The sequence below is a fragment of the Sus scrofa genome, chromosome 10 (genome assembly GCF_054392235.1).
Source record: "Sus scrofa isolate SSC_HxYL_T2T_F1_AM1 chromosome 10, Sscrofa_HxYL_maternal_Yorkshire_Landrace_v2.0, whole genome shotgun sequence".
Classification (NCBI taxonomy): Eukaryota; Metazoa; Chordata; class Mammalia; order Artiodactyla; family Suidae; genus Sus; species Sus scrofa.
Window position 1 is genome coordinate 17639556 of NC_139392.1, and position 18076 is coordinate 17657631.

The following is an 18076-nucleotide window of genomic DNA, read 5'->3' on the forward strand; positions in this document are numbered from 1 at the left end:
TAAGGATCTGGCGTTGCCACAAACAGTAGCATATGTCTCACCTGCGGCTCCGATTCAACCCCTAGCACAGGAACTTCCGTATGCTACAGGTGTGGCCATAAAAAGAAAAAAAAAAAATTAAACTTAGTGTTCAAATATTCTGGGGAGTTGCTACTTTTTTAAGTTCTGCTGGATCTATCAAGGATGTGTTAAAATTCTTTACCATGAAAATGGACTGGTACATTTTTCTATAATACGATTAAGTTTTTTTTAACTATATTTTGAGGTACCTACAAGTTTGTGACTGTTATACATAGCATATATCCTGTTATTCCATAGTATACATCTTTCTCTCTATTAATTTTTTTGTGTTTTTAAATTCTGATATTAAGATCTGATATTAAAGATGTCTATACCAGCTTACTTTTAATTAACATTTTCACTGTGAATCATTTTCTATTCCTATATTTTTTACTTTTCCAAGTTGTTTTGTTTTAGATATGTCTCCTGTATAAATAGCTGATTTGGGGTTTTTATTCATTCTGATATCTTTGTTTTAAATCAATTTTCAACACACTTATGCTTGCTGAGATTTTTGTTGTTGTTGTTGTTGTTGTTGTTGTTTTTGTCTTTTTGCCATTATCTTGGGCCGCTCCCACAGCATATGGAGGTTCCCAGGCTAGGGGTCAAATTGGTGCTGTAGCCACAGGCCTATGCCAGAGCCACAGCAACATGGGATCCAAGCTGCGTCTGCAACCTACACCACAGCTCATGGCAACGCCAGATCCTTAACCCAATGAGCGAGGCCAGGAATTGAACCCGAAACCTCATGGTTCCTAGTCGGATTCGTTAACTACTGAGCCACGACGGGAACTCCTGGTTGCCGAGATTAATGGTAATATTTAAACTTATTTTCAACTCTCTTATTTTTTTAATTTTATTTTTTACCATTCTTTGCTCCCCCCTCCCACTTTTCCTGCCTTCTCTTGCATTAAAAACATTTTCAACATTGTCTTTTTCCTCCTCTGCTAGCTTAGGAGCCAGACATGATATTTTACTTATTTTAGTAGCTATCTTTAAATTGTTAACACACATACTTAACTATTCTATTTTCTGTGGACATCTAAAATTATTCAGTATTTTTATCCTTTTCCCTGACATGCAGCTGACCCTGGCATGTATTAACTTCCTTCCCATTGAATAATCCTCATCCTCTTCTCTTATGCTTTACCCTCCTCTAGCTCTTTCACTTTTGTTTAGAGTTCTGTCTAGAGTTCATCCTTGTAATAAATGCCAAAATGATGAGTTTTATAAGAAGATTAAATTTACTAAGCTAGTTTATCAACTTCTGTGTTTATCATTTAATATCTCTGTTCCCTTTTGTTTTTGCTAAAATATATATATATATTTTTTTTTTTGCCTTTTTTTAGGGCCTCACCCACAGCATATGGAGATTCCCAGGCTAGAGGTCAAATTGGAGCTGTAGCTGCTGGCCAAGCAGGATCCGAGCCTCGTCTGCAACCAACACCACAACTCATGACAGCGCCAGAGCCTTAACCCAATGAGTGAGGCCAGGGATTGAACCCGAAATTATGGTTCCTAGTTGGGTTCGTTTCCACTGAACCACAACAGGAACTTCTAAAATACTTTCTTGCTAGTTATTTTCATGAGGGTCTCTGAGTGGAAATATTTTAATCACTATCTTCTTGAAAATGTCTTTCACCCGCACTGTTAAATAATAGTTTAAGGAGATATAAGATTTTTAGGAGTTCCCTTGTGGTATAGCAGGTTAAGGATCTGCCATTGCCACTGCAGTGGCCTGGGTCACTGCTGTGGTGTGGGTTCTCTCCCTAGCCTGGGAACTTCCCACATGCCATGGGTGCAGCCAAAAATTTTTTTTTTTTTTTAATATTCTCAGCCATTTCCCCTTAGGGCTTAAAGATATTACCTTATTGTCTTCCAGCATCAGTTTCTACATATGAAAAGTCGGCTATCAGTCAAATTCTCATTCCTATGAAGGTGATATGTCTTTCCTCGCTAATAATTTTTTAAATTTATTTTTTCCCACTGTACAGGAAGGGGATCAAGTTATCCTTACATGTATACTCGCTAGTAATTTTTAAGTTCTCTATTAATCTCTGATGTCACAGAGTTTCACTAAGATGTGTGGATTTATGTTTATCCTGCTTGGCACTTTATATGACTCTTCAGCCTGAGATGGCACCTCTTTCTCTAACCATGGAAAATTCTTAGCTGTTATCTCTTCAGACAGGGCTTCGCCACAATTCACTTGATCCTCATTTTCTGGAACTCCTCGTAGACGTCATATTGAAAGCTCTTGATTAATCCTCTCTGTCTCTTAATTGCTCTCTCACATTTTTTAAAAAACATCTTTTGTCTCTGTCCTGTTTCCTGGGTGAAATCCTCAGCCTTCAATTCATTCACTTGCTTTTTCACCATTTCCAGTCTAGAGCTTATCTCATCTGTTGGATTTTTATTTTAACAACTCGGATTCTTCATTTCCAAGGTTTCTAGTTCCTTTCAGTCTCCATCCACTCTGATTTCATTTATGCTGGCATTTTTCTCATAATGTCTTGCTCTTTTTTAAAATGGAAGTTATTCCTTCATATATCTCTCTGAGCATTCCAAACAATTTTCTTTCCCCTCTCGATCTCTTTTTTTCTTCTTTTTCTCTTTTTAGGGCTACACCTGCAGCACATGGAAGTTCCCAGGCTAGGGGGCAAATCAAAGCTACAGCTGCCAGCCTACACCACAGCCACAGCCACACAGGATCCGAGCCGCATCTGCTACCTGCATGGCAGCTCATGGCTACGCTGGATCCTTAATCCACTGAGCGAGGCCAGGGATTGAACCCACATCCTCGTGGACTCTAGACATGCACGTTTCCGCTGAACCATGATGGGAACTCCGTGGGAAGGGTTTAAACAAATTCAAACTTTTTCTCAGATGGTTCCATAAAGTTAGTTTCAACAGTAATGAGTTCGTATTGTTTTTGTTTGCTAGGCTTTCTCAGAACTGGATTTTGGTGGAAGGGCTCATTTTGAGACAAGACTTGCCTTCCCTCTGTCTCCGTCTCTCTTTCTCTTCTTTCCTCTACTCCCAGCGTGCTTTCTCCTTCGTCTGGTTGGTTGTGTGGTTGCCCTCATTCTGCACTTGGCGCCGCGGACTCTAATTCAGACCTAGATCTACTAACAGAGCTTCAGAGATCCAGCCCCCAGGGACTGAGGAAGCACAGATCCAGGCACCCAGCCAGGCAATGGACTGCTCCCTTTCCAAAGTTATACCTGAGTCCTCTCTCTCCTCTAAGTCCACAATTTGCTAAAAGCTGTAGCCTCGGGCAGAAATAACTTCTTTGCACCCTCTTTTCAGGCCTAGGAGGAGCCTGCCTCTGCCTCGGGCTTCAAACAGTGAACCTGGCTTTGGTCTCCCATCTCAGCAGGGAACTCTTTTATTTTAATGGACCTTGGAAGAGCCAAACTCCAGCTAACATTGCCTGGTTCCAGACCTAGGGCCTGCTAAGCTTGTGGCTTCTGCTCAGCATGAGCTTTGTATTTCTGGCCCAATTCTGGGCCACAGAAGTGTTTATTTAGTTTGTAAAGCTTGATAAATTTCCTCTGTCGTTGGTATGTGTTTGGAGTAAAGCTGTGTCAAAGAACAGGCTTTCAGAGCTGCCTGGACTCAGTTCGCAGGCTGACTTCTTGGGTGAATCCAAGGCTCTGCAACGCATTCAGTTCGGTCTTTGGTTCCCTCTTAGACGCGAAAAGGATCTAGTCTGTGGCTACATGTCTAGAATGAAAATAATGTCAGAAGTATGGTTCTCTACATAATTTTATCTTAACATCTGACTATCTAATAATTAGCCTGATTATCTAACAATCTAAATCAGTTGTCATGATATTGAAAATATCAAACTTTCTACCTTCCAGTTAATTTCCTTATCTACATTTTCATAGAATACCAAGATTCTTTTTTAACGAAAAAGAAAGATGGGGGACTATTATCTCCTAGCCCCTGAATTCTGGAGTCTTCTAATGATTATTTTTACCAAGTAAATAAATCCAAGAGTCAACGAAATGTGGTTTACTGCTATGCTTCCTGGAATTTCTTGCAGAATTATAGCATCTCAGAGTTGGAAGGAATTCTTCATATGACCACACTGAATTCTTTTCCTGTCGGTCTGCATCACATTTGTGAAGGTTAGTGACTAAAAGGCTAAGACTGTAATGAGTCCTGTGGCAAAAGTAAACGCCCACTTCAAAGGCCGTTCAGACATTCAGCTGGTTTCTTTGAAGAGAATTCATTTCCACGAAAAATGTTCCCAAAACTTTCTGATGGGACCAGAAAGAGCCAAGAAGGCTGTTTTCCCCTTCATTGGATTATAAATGACATCACATTGCCGGTGGCACCCTGGTCCAGGTTTAACAACTGGCTCCCCAGGGGAAAAGAATATCGTAGTGTTTGTCAGCTTCCGCGTTGTAAATGCTCCCAGCTTGGCTGACTTCAGACTCTCAATGTGTCATCGCAAAACACAGAACTGGAAGGCGGTGCCCACAGTAGGTTTTCTGGGTGGTTGGGGCTCAGCTTGCGCACCACCATGGTGATAATGCCAAATCCAATAGCTGCTTTCCAAACCTCAACTTGACCTCCCAGCAGCATTTGGCATCCAACAAAGCTGCTTGCACCATTACTGAGACACTCTCCTCTTGGCTTTTCTGCCAACCATGCTGTCCCCTCCTCGCTCCTAAACGTAGGTGAAAGTGAGTCTCACTGGCAGCTCTTCTTCTCCTCCTCGGCTTCTATTATTAGAGACACTCAGCACCTCTTCTGGAGCTGATGGCTCATCTCTCTCTACATCCCTGCCACCCCCCCAACCCCCGACAGTGATCTCATTACCTGGTCCTATGGCTTTACACATCACATATTTACATAACAGTTAAAATGCTGTTAACGCTCATATTTTTTATTTTTATTTTTTGCCTTTTTCTTTTTTCTTTTTCTTTTTTTTTGGTCTTTTTAGGACCACACCCGCAGCATATGGAGCTTCCCAGGCTAGGGGTTGAATTAAAGCTGCAGCCTCGGCCTCCACCACAGCCACAGCCACTTGGGATCCAAGCCACGTCTACAACCTATACCACAGCTCACAGCAACCCAGATCCTCAACCCACTGAGCCAGGCCAGGGATCAAACCCGCATCCTCATGGATGCTAGTTGCAGTCATTTCCATTGCGCCATGACAGGAACTCCTATTTACTCTCATACTTTTTATCTCCAGGCCAGACCTTTTTTCTTTTTTCTTTTTTTTTTTTTTTTTTTTTTTTTTGTCTTTTTTGGTCTTTTTGGTCTTTGTTGTTGTTGTTGTTGTTGCTATTTCTTGGGCCGCTCCTGCGGCATATGGAGGTTCCCAGGCTAGGGGTTGAATTGGAGCTGTAGCCACCGGCCTACGCCAGAGCCACAGCAACGCAGGATCCGAGCCGCGTCTGCAACCTACACCACAGCTCACGGCAACGCCGGATCGTTAACCCACTGAGCAAGGGCAGGGATCGAACCCGCAACCTCATGGTTCCTAGTCGGATTCGTTAACCACTGCGCCACGACGGGAACTCCCAGACCTTTTTTCTTGAGCTCTAGATTTGATATCCAACTGCCAACTCAGCTATCTCAGAGGCAGCTCAGATGTAACCTGCCCCCAAACCCAATGCCTGATCATCCTCCTCCTCCCACCTTCCTTGTCAAAATAAATAAAACCGCTACCTATCCATTTGCTAAAACCACGAACCTGGGGGCCTCTTTGCAAGCTCCCTCCCCTTTGCTCATAACAGCCAACCTCTTATCACGATACTACTGAAACCACTTTGAAAAGATTTCTCAAATCTGTCTGAATCTCTCTGTCTCTAAGCACCCACCATCCGGAACGGACAACTGCAGCTGAGCTCCTAAGCTCTATCCACTCCTTGTCTCTTGCTCCTTCTTCCTGTGCTTCGCACAAGGGGCAGAGAGAACTTTTAAACGTGCTTTAAAGCCTTCATTGGTTTTCCATTGCATTTAATAGAAAATAAAACATCCTTACATGGTGTACAGGGCCAACAAGGATGAGATTTCAGTTTAATTCTCCAATCTCTTCTCCTTCCGTTGTCCTCCTCAAATTACTACACTCTGGCCACACAAGTTGTTTTAGGCTCTTCACCACACATAATTCTGAAAATTGCTCGCTTTGCCTATTTCATGTGTATCTCCCGCATTAGCCTGTAAGCTCTCTGAGTGCAAGGATCATGTCTATAATGTTCATTGAATACTCAACGCCTAGCTCATCATAAGTGCTCAGTGCGGGAGTTCCCATTGTGGCACAGCAGAAATGAATCCAACCCGAATCCGTGAGGATGCAGGTTCGATCCCTGGCCTTGCTCAGCGGGTTTACAATTTGGCATTGCCGTGAGCTGCTGCAGGGTAGGTCACAGATGCTGCTGGGATCTGGCATGGCGGTGGCTGTGGCATTGGCCGGCAGCTGCAGCTCCAGTTTGACCCCTAGCCTGGGAACCTCGAAATGCCGCAGGTGTGGCCCTAAAAAGTAAAAAAAAAAAAAAAAAAAAAAAATCCTCTCAATAATTCTAACCTGTAAGAGCAAGAAACAACGCAGCACCGGAAAACCCAGCATGCAGGTAACCAAAACCAGAGGCTTGTTGTTGTTATAGAGAAAAGAGAACGATGTTTGATTTCAACATTCACACATTCCAAACCACAGGCTTCCAAGCCTTTCTCTCGCAGCCAAGGCTGTTGGTGAGAGCCAGGTCTAGAGAAAAGTTTCCAGAAAGCAGATTTTGGCCAGGGTGCCACTAAACCTACAGAGAATACAGTTCTGTGGGTTTTTTTGTTTTTTTTTTTTTTAAAGAACATTTTCATTCTTTTTGCCACAGGATTTCATGAACTATGTTTATTTTTCCTTTTCAGGTTATAGTATTTGGATTTTTCATCATCAGATGTGAGAAACAGATACATTTCTTTCCTTTCTTTCTCTTCCTAAAATTCTTTCAACTCACAGAAGGAGCCAAAGCTAAGATTGTCTTTTATTTTTTATTTTATATTTTCAATTTTTTAATTTTTAATTTTTTGGCTGCTGGCAGCATATGGAGCTCCCAGGGCCAGGGATCAGATCAGAGTTGCAGCTGTGAACTAAGCCTCAGTAGCAGCACTGCTGCTATACAGCACCGGAAAACCCAGCTGTTTAACCCACTGTATTGGACCAGGGAGCAAACCTGTATCCTACTGCTCCCAAGATGCTGCCCATCCTGTTGCACCACAGTGGGAGCTCCTAAGATCTTATTTTGGAGAACAGATTTTTTTTTTTTTTGCCTTTTCTTTAGGGCCCCACCCCTTGGCCTATGGAGGTTCCCAGGCTAGGGGTCGGGAGCAACAGCTGCCGGCCTACGTCACAGCCACAGCACCGCCAGATCCAAGCTGCGTCTGCAACCTACACCACAGCTCAGGGCAATGCCAGATCCTTAACCCACTGAGTGAGGCCAGGGATTGAACCCACAACCTTATGGTTCCTAGTCAGATTTGTTTCCGCTGCACCACGATGGGAACTCCCAGATTTTCTTATGTTACCATTAGATTACTTCAGAGAAAGAATGGCATACTGAAGTCTACTTTCTGAGCACCTTTTCTTTTTTGGCTGCGTCCGTAGCGTGCAGAAATTCCCAGGTCGGGGATCAAACCTGTGCCACAGTAGTGACAACACCAGGTCCTTAAATGGCTGAGCTCCTTCTGAGTGCTTTGGGAGGCTACCATGTGCCCAGAGAAAGACATGATAATTGATTTTAATTACAATTTCCTAGACAAGTGGCCTGCGTGGCCCAGCGTCCTGAGCCCAGAGAGAACAGCAGGCCCTCGGTCTGTACCAGATGGTTTTGTAAACCAAAAGCAATCACTGCAAGTGCACTGGTTTAAGGGGAATGTCCAAGAAAATTGCCTTCCTTCTCTTCGGAACGTATCATTACAGAAAAATAGAAGGCCCTGCATTCCAATCTGATGTGCATTTAACTCTGCAAGCCTGTAAATTCCGCCATGAGGTAAGGGGCTGATTCGGAGCTCCAGAATCCTTTTGGTGCCACAGAAAGGATTTTAAAATGGATACCCTTGGGGTTTCTCAGTGTTATTCTGCAAGGGTAGTGTAATAGATGGGGCTCTGTCTGATGAGCTGTCCCAGCCCTGGTAAACAAGACCAGGATGCCTGGTAGCCCACAGAGCCACCTTGTATTTTAAAGGTTAGGAGGTGACATCTTGCGGGTTTGAGCTTGGTTTCAAGTGTGCACGTATCTTGGTTGGAGAAGCAATAACATTACCCTGATGGAGTCTGGCCTACCCCCAGCAAAGGTCTGGCTATAATTAATTAAAGAATACTTCCTGTGGAATGCTTTACCTTGTAGATCCTGAACAAAGGATCCACATTCCAGGAGGCACAGGAAAGCGTTATTCTCAAGCTTCCTGTCCCCTGCGGTGTGTAGAGACTTGAATGCCACCACGTAGACTAGAGATCATAATTGACACATTCTTTAAATTTTCCTATACCTGTAGCCCCAGGCCTCCTTTCCCCTCTTTATTTTCTTTTCTCCTGATCTTCCGGGGAGGTGATAATTAACAGATTTAAAGGCGTGCTCCTCGCACCAAGGACACATTGGGAAGAGACCCCACTGGAAGAAAAATAACCTGTATTAGAGCCTATAATTGTAGTGATCTATTCGCTTCATAACAGCTTGTTTTTCTATAGCATTTTACTGTTTGTTTGTTTTACTTTTTAGGGCTGCACCTGCAACATGTGGAAGTTCCCAGGCTAGGGGTGGAGTCAGAGATGCAGCCGCAGGCCTACACCACAGCCACAGCAAAGTCAGATCCTTAACTCTCGGAGCAAGGCCAAGGATCAAGCCTGCATCCTCATGGGTACCAGTCGGGTTTATAACCTGTGGAGCCACAACAGGAACTCCAACATTTCACTGTGTATAAATCACTTTACATATACGATTTTTTTTTGTATTCTCATAGCCATTGGTTAAAGTAAATATTGTGCCCATTTTGCAAACAAACAGAGAGAGAGACTCAGAGATAGTAAGAGACTTGCTCAAAATCGCTTAGTAGGTTTGTTGTGCTCAGACCTTTAAAGTATTAAATGTTTTCATTCTTATAGTAGAACTGGCTTTAATAGGAAACAATTGCTATAGAATCACATTGATGGGAGTTCCCTCTGTGGCTCAGCAGTAGTGAACCTAACTAGTGTCCATGAGGATGTGGGTTCGATCCCTGGTCTTGCTCAGTGGGTTAAGGATCTGGCATTGCCGTGAGCCTCATGGGGTTGCTGTGCGTGTCGTGGGTGTGGCTCGGATCCTGAGTTGCTGTGGCTGTGGTGTAGGCCAGCAGCTGTGCTCTGATTTGACCCCTACCTTGGGAAATTCCATGTGCCATAGGTGTGGCCCTAAAAAGCAAATAAAATAAATAAATGAATGAATATTTTTTTCAAAAAAGAAAGAGTCACATTGATGTTCCAGATTCTGTAGCTAGTCCTGTTTTACTGATCTCTGCTTGGCGATGTCACTGCCATCATGAAAAGAAAACATATGCTAAAGCTCCCTGTAGATGCCGAACACAAAATGCCAACAGTTGAATTGATTGAAGTAAGCAATCTGGTACCCCATTCCCCCCATACACCCACAAATAAAGGGAAATAACTAAGGCATTATGCTCCCTGCCTTCAAGAATGCCTGAAATTAGAACCATCTCAGCATTGTGACCCGAAGTTGCCTCAAGAGGAAGTTCTGTTTTTTGAATTAAATCTGCAATCATTTTCTCTCCAGTTGCTTTTATTGCCAGTGGGGCTTTGGACACATCATTCCCAGGAAAGCAATGGATACATATGTGAGATGAAGACAGATGCTACTGCTCCCAACCTTGCTGGCAAAAGCGTTGGGAAAAACAACCAGATAATGTCTGTCGTGTGCCTTGGATGCCTAGAAAGAAAGAAGGTTTATGTGCAAGGGGGTAATTACCTGAGTCAGCAATGATGTCCTCATCTACACTTTACCTGGGTGGGTGCTGCCTAAGACCCTGCCGAGTATGATTTGACGCTCATGATTGATGTTTTAAGGACGTGATGATGTTGCAATACATTAGCAAAAGAGCCTACGATGGGAAGGTAAGGCATCTTCTTCTTTTGAAAACTCCGGGATGATTGAGATTGATTTTCGGCTGTCTTCTCCACCTGGTCCTGCAATTAGGACCCCCGCAAGGTATACCAAGCACTCCTTCCATTCCATGTGGTTCTCCCTCTAGCAAGGGTCAGGATGATGTGGCAAGGAGTGACCTGGAGAGGAGGAAAAACGTGTCTAGTTCTTTGGAGGGGCTCCCAAAACATGAAAGCCCAGTTGGAGGATGTCTGTGGTCATGCTTCTAGAAAGCCTATGCCCAGCAAGCCCATTCCCAGAGAGCAATACCTTTCCCACACCTAGCAGGACCAAACCAGATGACCTGGCCCCAGGCACCATTTGAATTAGCTTAAGAAGAATAATTCTAGGTATTTCTGTCATGGCTCAGTGGTTAACGAACCCAACTAGTATCCCTGAGGACGCAGGTTCGATCCCTGGCCTTGCTCAGTGGGTTGAGGGTCTGGCGTTGCCATGAGCTGTGGTGTAGGTCATAGACATGGCCTGGATCTGGCCTGGATCTGGATGTGGCTGTGGTGTAGGTCAGAAGCTGCAGCTCTGATTTGACCCCTTACTTGGGAACTTCCATTTGCTGCAGGTATGGCCCTAAAAAGCAAAAAAAAAAAAAAAAAAAAAAAAAGGAAGGCACAATAAGTTCCCTGGAGGTACAATGGCTTAAGGATCTGGTGTCATCACTGCAGCAGCTCAGGTGGCTGCTGTGGCATGGGTTCAATCCCTGGCCCTGGAACTTCCTCATGCATGGGTGTGGCCAAAAAATAAAAAATAAGGCAGTATAACCACTCTCTTCTTTCCTTGGGGGAGACAAGAAATGGACAAAAGGATGGGAGATCATTTTTATGAGGCCCCTACTATGTGTTAAATAATTTATATGCACTCATTATAACTAGATTGTGGATAGCTATTGTCACCATTTTACAGATGAGAAAAGTGAGGCACAGAGAGACCAAGTAACATGTTTAAGGTCTCCCAGCAAGGAAACAGTAGAGCCAGAATTTGAACATGGATCTGTCTGATTTCAAAGCCCATGTCCTTTTGACTAAACCAACATTCCTCAAATTTCATTATTATCCTGACACCACACAAAGGAAAACAATTCTCAGAAACCGTAATTGAAGGAACAACTGGATGAAGGAACTAAAGCTATATTCTATGAAAACATCAATTTTAAAATTCTCAGCTTCTCCCCAAATCCTGGGGACCTCTATGTGAGACACATTACAAGAAAACACAGTCCCCCACCCCCACCCGCAGACAACTCCATTTTCAAGGATCTTAGTACTAAGACCCAGGATGACTGCATTTTAATCACATCGCTTTGCTGCTTAGGAATGGCTTTAATGAAACAAAGCCTTTGCTACTAATAAGATTTTAACACTAGCAATCTGTTAATATTGTAGATGTAAGTTAATTCTTTCCCCAAAGAGACGCTTGATAAACTTCAGGCCCATTAACGTAAATGGCTGTGGCATCTTTTGGGTTTAATCTAAATGCAAGTTTACCTGGATGTCCCACACAAGCTTTGAGGTTTAAAGATATCACCCTCGTCGGCATTCCCATCACGGCTCAGCGGAAACAAATCTGACTAGTATCCATGAGATCTCAGGTTCGATCCCTGGCTCCACTCAGTAGGTTAAGGATCCGATGTTGCCATGAGCTGTGGTGTAGGTTGAAGATGTGCCTCAGATCTGGCATTGCTGTGGCTGAGGTATAGGCCGGCTGCTGCAGCTGTGATTGGACCCCTAACCTGAGAACTTCCATATGCCGAGGGAATGGCCCTAAAAAGACAAAACAAAATAAAAAAATAAAGATGTCGTCCTCATTCTGGCACATGCTGACCAACTCTAGTAAAATGGAAGCATATCCATGTCAGTTTCAAAACAAAGGGATTTTCTTATTCTTTAATCACTGATTTCTAGTTCTACTCCTAAGACACCAGACTCCTGAGTGGCCATCCCCACCAGTTTTCTTCTGCCCTGTTCAGTTTTGGGTCTGTGTCTGGCATCTAACAATTTCCCAGCAGGCAGAGCAGCAGTAACTTTCTCCTCGGACCTCATCTTCCGGTCTCTGAACTCAACCTCAACAGTTGGACATTCGCAAACAGAAAGATACATTCCCAAATAAGGAAGTCAGTAAAAGAGCCTTGTTTACCCTTTCCACGCCTTTCCCATTCCCTGTACTTACAGCGCCTTTTTCTGAGGTCATATCAATCTATTTAATCAGTTTCCCTAAACTATAAGTTCTTCAGAGAAAAAAAAAAAATCTTCTAGTGCTTTGTATTCCTTCCTTTCTCGTGGTCAGTGTGGTTCAGACGATCCAGGGCTGACAGAGTAAGCCACACCCTCTAACCCTCATCATAACCTTTGGACATTTTCCATTTGCCTCCTGGTTTCGCTGAAAAATGGTAATTCTTTGTGTGGGTTTTTTGTTTGTTTGTTTGTTTTTCTTTTTAGGGCTGCACCTGCAGCATACACAGGTTCCCAGGCTAGGGGGTTGAATTGGAGCTACAGCTGCCGGCCTATACCACAGCTTACAGCAACGCCAGATCCTGAACCCACTGAGTGAGGCCAGGGATCGAACCCTCATTCTCATGGTTGCTAGTTGGATTTGTTTCTGCTGTACCACAAAGGGAACTCCAAAACAGTAATTCTCACTCTGTTATTTAATGTGGCTCCTATGAGGAGAGGTCAGCTACGCTGAGGGGGAGCTGTTCCGCCAACTGATCAAAAAAGCTAGTGGAAGGTGTTCCCTTTGTGGCACAACAGAGTCTGACTAGCCTCCATGAGGACTCGGGTTCGATCCCTGACCTCAGTGGGTTCAGGACCCGGCATTGCCGTGAGCTGTGGTATAGGTTGCAGATGTGGCTTGGATCTGGCATTGCTGTGGCTGTGGTGTAGGCTGGCAGCTGCAGCTCTGATTCACCCCCTAGCCTGGGAACCTCCATATGCCACGGGCACGGCCCTAAAAAGTAAAAAAAAAATAAAGAAATCTAGCGGAAGCATTGCCATCTCAGGAATCCAGACTGAAAGCAAACTGTGCATCATGGGGTGGGGGTGCTCCTCTTCTGAATATTATTAGCCTCCTTTTGCCCCTGTCCCTCCGAGACCCTAGCAACCCTTTGACAGTGTACCTCAATGTTACACATAGCTACCATTCTGGCTACCTAGTCTTTAATCATTCTGCCCATTTAGGGAGAATCCCAGAAGAGAGGAAAGACAAGATGCCACCTCGTACTGTAGAAGTCGAAGAGGGCAGAGTTTCTCCCTTTGCCCCGGCAACGAGGAAATTAGAACATCACCTGGCCTCGGCAGATCAAAGGCCCCACTTGGGACGTGCCACCTGTTGGGAAGCACAAGCCTCCAGCAGAGGTGGATTTGAGGGTCCAGCAGCATGGCAATGACCTTGCAGGGGGACACAGCCCAGCTGCATTATGACAACTGTCCAGCTGTGACAGCACCAGTGGCAGCATCCTAAACAGACGATCCCGTGGCAAAACCTCCGCTGTGCCTCTTGATTTTCATTCACTCCAGTCACCTGGTTCTCTAGTCATCCCACTGACTGTGAGCTGCAAGGTATTCTTCCAGTAAATTCAACTTCTGCTCAAGTCGGAAGAGATTTTCGTTGGTTGCAGCCAGGAAATCTGACTGGTATGCCAGTCTTTCCTGTGTGGATACAAGCTCCAATAACAGCTTGGTATGGTGGCCTTGACTGGGCCATTTCCTTCTCTCAGGTTGACCTTGCAACCATGCATGAATTGCATGCTTTGCTTTCTCTGAAATCTGGAGCTGTGTGTACTCCGAGGACAGATAACAGGGGACCTTAGAAAACAAGTGCCCCAACAAACTAGGAAAAATAACTGGAAAAGGGAGGGTGCCTCTGATGCCTTCTTTGCAGGGAGGTGGATATGATCACTCAAGAACAAATGAAATCAACTTTGTCTATTGATTCTTTTGTGGGGGGTGGGGGAGCACCTGTGGCATGCAGAAGTTCCTGTACCAGGGATCGAACCCGTACCCCAGCAAAGATCCGAGATGCTGCCGTGACCATACCGGGTCCTTTACCCGCTGTGCCTTAAGAGAACTCCTGTATATTGATTCTTTTTTTATCTTTTTTTTTTTTTTTTTTTTTTTTTTTTGCTATTTCTTGGGCCGCTCCTGCAGCATATGGAGGTTCCCAGGCTAGGGGTTGAATCGGAGCTGTAGCCACCGGCCTACACCAGAGCCACAGCAACGTGGGATCCGAGCCGCGTCTGCAACCTACACCACAGCTCACGGCAACGCCGGATCGTTAACCCACTGAGCAAGGGCAGGGACCGAACCCGCAACCTCATGGTTCCTAGTCGGATTCGATAACCACTGCGCCATGACAGAAACTCCTGATTCTTTTTTTAAAATGAAGTTTATTTTGTTTTTTAGCCCCAGTATAGAAAAAATTCACATTCATTGCAGAAGAATGTGAAAGAAGGGGGAAAAAATTACCTGTCATTCTACCAGCCACCAATAGACACAGCTGAAGTTTTGGTGTGTCTTTCTAATATTTTCTATGAAAATCTTTGCATAGCTATGATTAGCCTAGTCTATTGCTTATTAAAATTAGGAAAAGAACAAACATTTCCTTTACAGATAGATAGATAGATAGACAGACAGACAGAGATACATACCCCCAGCTGCTAAATATAGGATGGTGAACTCTGTCTTTTGGTTGAAAGGAACATTTCTCAAAATGTGTCCCATGGAACACGTATGCCTCTATTTCTTAACAGCTGTTGTGGATCTGCTATAAAAAGAAATGTTCTCAAGCAGATAAGTTTGGGAACTACCGAGTTCAAGTTGAACACATTCATTGCATGAATCTTCAGAGCTTCTGACAGATTCGAGTGCAGTGTGACTTAAACAGAGGAGCATTTTTGGCGTTCCTATTATGGCTCAGCAGTAGCAAACCCAACTAGTATCCACGAGGCTGCGGGTTCAATCCCTGGCCTCTCTCAGTGGGTTAAGGGTTGGGCGTTGCCACGAGCTGTGGTGTAGGTCGAAGATCCTGCGTTGCTGGGGCTGTGACGTAGGCCGGCAGTAATAGCTCTGATTCGACTCCTAGCCTGGAACCTCCATATGCCGCACCTATGGCCCTAAAAGCAAAAGAAAAAAAAAAAAAAGGAAGAGCATTTTTCAAGTGTATTTGATCATAGAACTCCCCTTAGAGAACACATTTCCCAGGGCTCGTGTTCTAAGGAGTCCTGACCCAGAAAGCTTTGAACGTCGTGTCATTTTGCCTTCCTCCCCCTCTGTTATTGAGGAAGCAGCTCAGGGTCAGTCAGGGAGCTAGATGGAGAATGTATTTCAGGCATATGAAAGCACAGCTTGGAAAAGAAACCACAGAAGGGGACCCCAGAAGTCATTTTCATTTGCCTTTATTTACCTATAAGAACATGTTCGAGGGAACGAGGTTTATAGAAAGACATCACTCTTCCTTCCTGAGAGAACCGAGACGCGAGCAAGGCTGAATGTGAAGGGAGCAATCTTATCTTGGGAAATGTTGCTGCATAAATGAGTTTATCCACGTTTAAGAAGAAAATCCAGTTAACCGACAAGAACACTGCCTTGCCAGATGAGGGAGATTAACTTAATGTTGCTCAATATCATCTTAGTACCTTCCCCCCTAAAAAGGACAGTTCCGTGGGATGCATTTTTGTACATGATGTAAACAAGGACGAATGAGAACACAAGAACGCAGGAAGCGTAGTTTAGTTCAAAGAGAATGTGCTCATTAGAATGACACGTGGTTGACGCAAGAAATTGGGGTGAGAAATCCTGTTCTCGTCCCACCGCTTTCCCTGCTAACCTAACGTCTGGTCCAACTCCAGATGCAGAAGCTGAGGGGCACGGGGAGGAAAAAAGCATCGTGACATGTGCGAGGTCTCCTAACACACACCTTACTTCCCACACTGGGGTCAGCTCTGCAAACCTGCTTTGTGCCGAAACCCAGCCACAAGGCTCCCATCGCAGTCCTGAGCCTGGCATCGGTCATTTGGGGAATAAACTGAGTGTGTAGGAAAGTCTGGGAATTACCAGAGTTCAAAAGTACCTTTTTTCTGTGAAGATGTCTAAAGGATATTCTAGGACAACTTCCTGGATCGGGGCCTGAAACTTTCAGCCAGCTTCTGTTTGGTGAGCTGCTCAGCGGACCCCCGTTCCCAAGCCAGACGGTGAGAGCTCCCGGTGACCCTTGAGAGGGAAACGGAATCTAAGAAGGTTCAAGCTGGAAGGGACGATAATGCTCCTCTCCTCTAAGCCAACCCCCTCTATTTACAGATCTCAAAGCATGAAGCCTGAAACCCACCCACAATCCTGAGAGTGAATGTGTTTCCTCCCTTCTTCTATTTTTGTGCCGTTTTCCCAGGGCTTCTGGCCAGAGCATCTCCATCAGCAATGTCTGGAGGATTTATGAGGCCAAGCGATCCTTTGGGTTTCCACGCAGACCTAAACAGGAAACCCACACAAGGAAATGCCCTTTCTGTTTGCAGGCCGAATTCCCAGGATGCCTTCACCAGCGGGCCCTGGCTGGAACCAAACAAAGACCTGGCACCACAGATGCCCGCGGATCCGGAGGCGGAGGTGCCCTCCCCCTGCCCACCCCCAAGTCCCGTGCTAATTTAAGGAGAACAAGACTTGCTTCTCTCAGATCTGGACTTGAGGTTGCTCTGTCAGTCTAGATGCTGAGTAGGCGTCAGCCCGGAGACTCCCACCTCTCGGCTCTCTGAGTTCAAAGCTCTTCTCCTCCTTTTTCACCTGGAGAAACCAGGCATCGGACTCACACCTCTCCTCTTCCTGCTGCACAGTACATTTTGCTTACAGAGGATGACTTAAGGATGGAAAAATATGTGCATGTCCCAGCCAAGGGGCAGCCAGAAGTTGCCAAGTCCCTATGAGCCCCCATGGCACACTGGGAGAGCCTCTGACCAGACCCAGCTCCACTCCCCTTTGTGCAACCCCAACACCCCGTGTCCTGCCAAATCCCCTCTCCCCTTGTCATCAGCCCATCTGCCCTCGTGTCCAGCCACCGGGTGTGGCATGTTTAAATCTTTGCAGCTCTCCACGGAAGATTTAAAACTGAAGAAAGAGGAGTTGCCGCTGTGGCACAACAGGATCTGTGCCCTCTTGGGAGCACTGGGATGCAAGTTCGATCCCCAGCCCGGCACAGTGAGTTTAAGATCTGGTATTGCCACAGCTGCAGGCTAGGTTGCAACCGTGGCTCAGACTGATCTGTGGCCCAGGAGTTCCATATGCCACGGGGTGGCCAAAAAAGGGAAAAAAAACTGAAGAAAGAGATGGTTGCTCAGCGCCAGACAGGAAGGAAGCCTGCGTTCCTGGCTCATCGAACAGAACAGCAGTGCTGCTGACCCTTCTCCCCCTCCTCAAGGCGTCCCCTGCAGCTGACACTGAAAATAGACTCAGTCCCCGCTCCAGGATTGCCCCTCCCTCCCCCCTCCTCGGGAAAGAAAACACAGGCAGTGAGTGAGCCGACAGTATTATCAGGGCCTGAGTGTCTTTCAGGAATTACCAGATGTTGGGAAGAGGATAATGTGTCATTTCCTTTAACAAACAGTCTGGGCATCTGTGCATTTCCTGTTGAGCCAGCTCTTTGGGAGAATGTGAGGCAGGGGGAGGGACAAAAACCCCTGCCCTCTACTGTCAGGTACCGAGGGGCTTCTCCAAAGCCCTTCTTCTGACTCTGGGAGTTCCCTGGTGGCCTACAGGTTAATGATTGGGCATTGTCACTGCAGAGGTTCGTTTTCCATCCCTGCCCCAGGAACTTCCACCTGCCGAAGGTGTGGCTAAAAAAAAATTGTTTAAAAAGCAGTTCTGTCCTCTGTA

General features: G+C 45.2%; 1 long non-coding RNA gene across 1 annotated transcript; it reads right to left on the reverse strand.

Annotated features, from left to right (window-relative positions):
• Nucleotides 1–9830: 9830 nt before the first annotated feature.
• LOC146398838 (uncharacterized) lies at nucleotides 9831–12529 on the reverse strand. Its single transcript, XR_014818205.1, has 3 exons — nucleotides 12390–12529; nucleotides 11708–11983; nucleotides 9831–10348 (listed from the first exon to the last, which is right to left on the reverse strand). It is a non-coding gene; the product is annotated as an uncharacterized LOC146398838 (long non-coding RNA).
• Between the last annotated feature and the right edge of the window lie 5547 nt (nucleotides 12530–18076).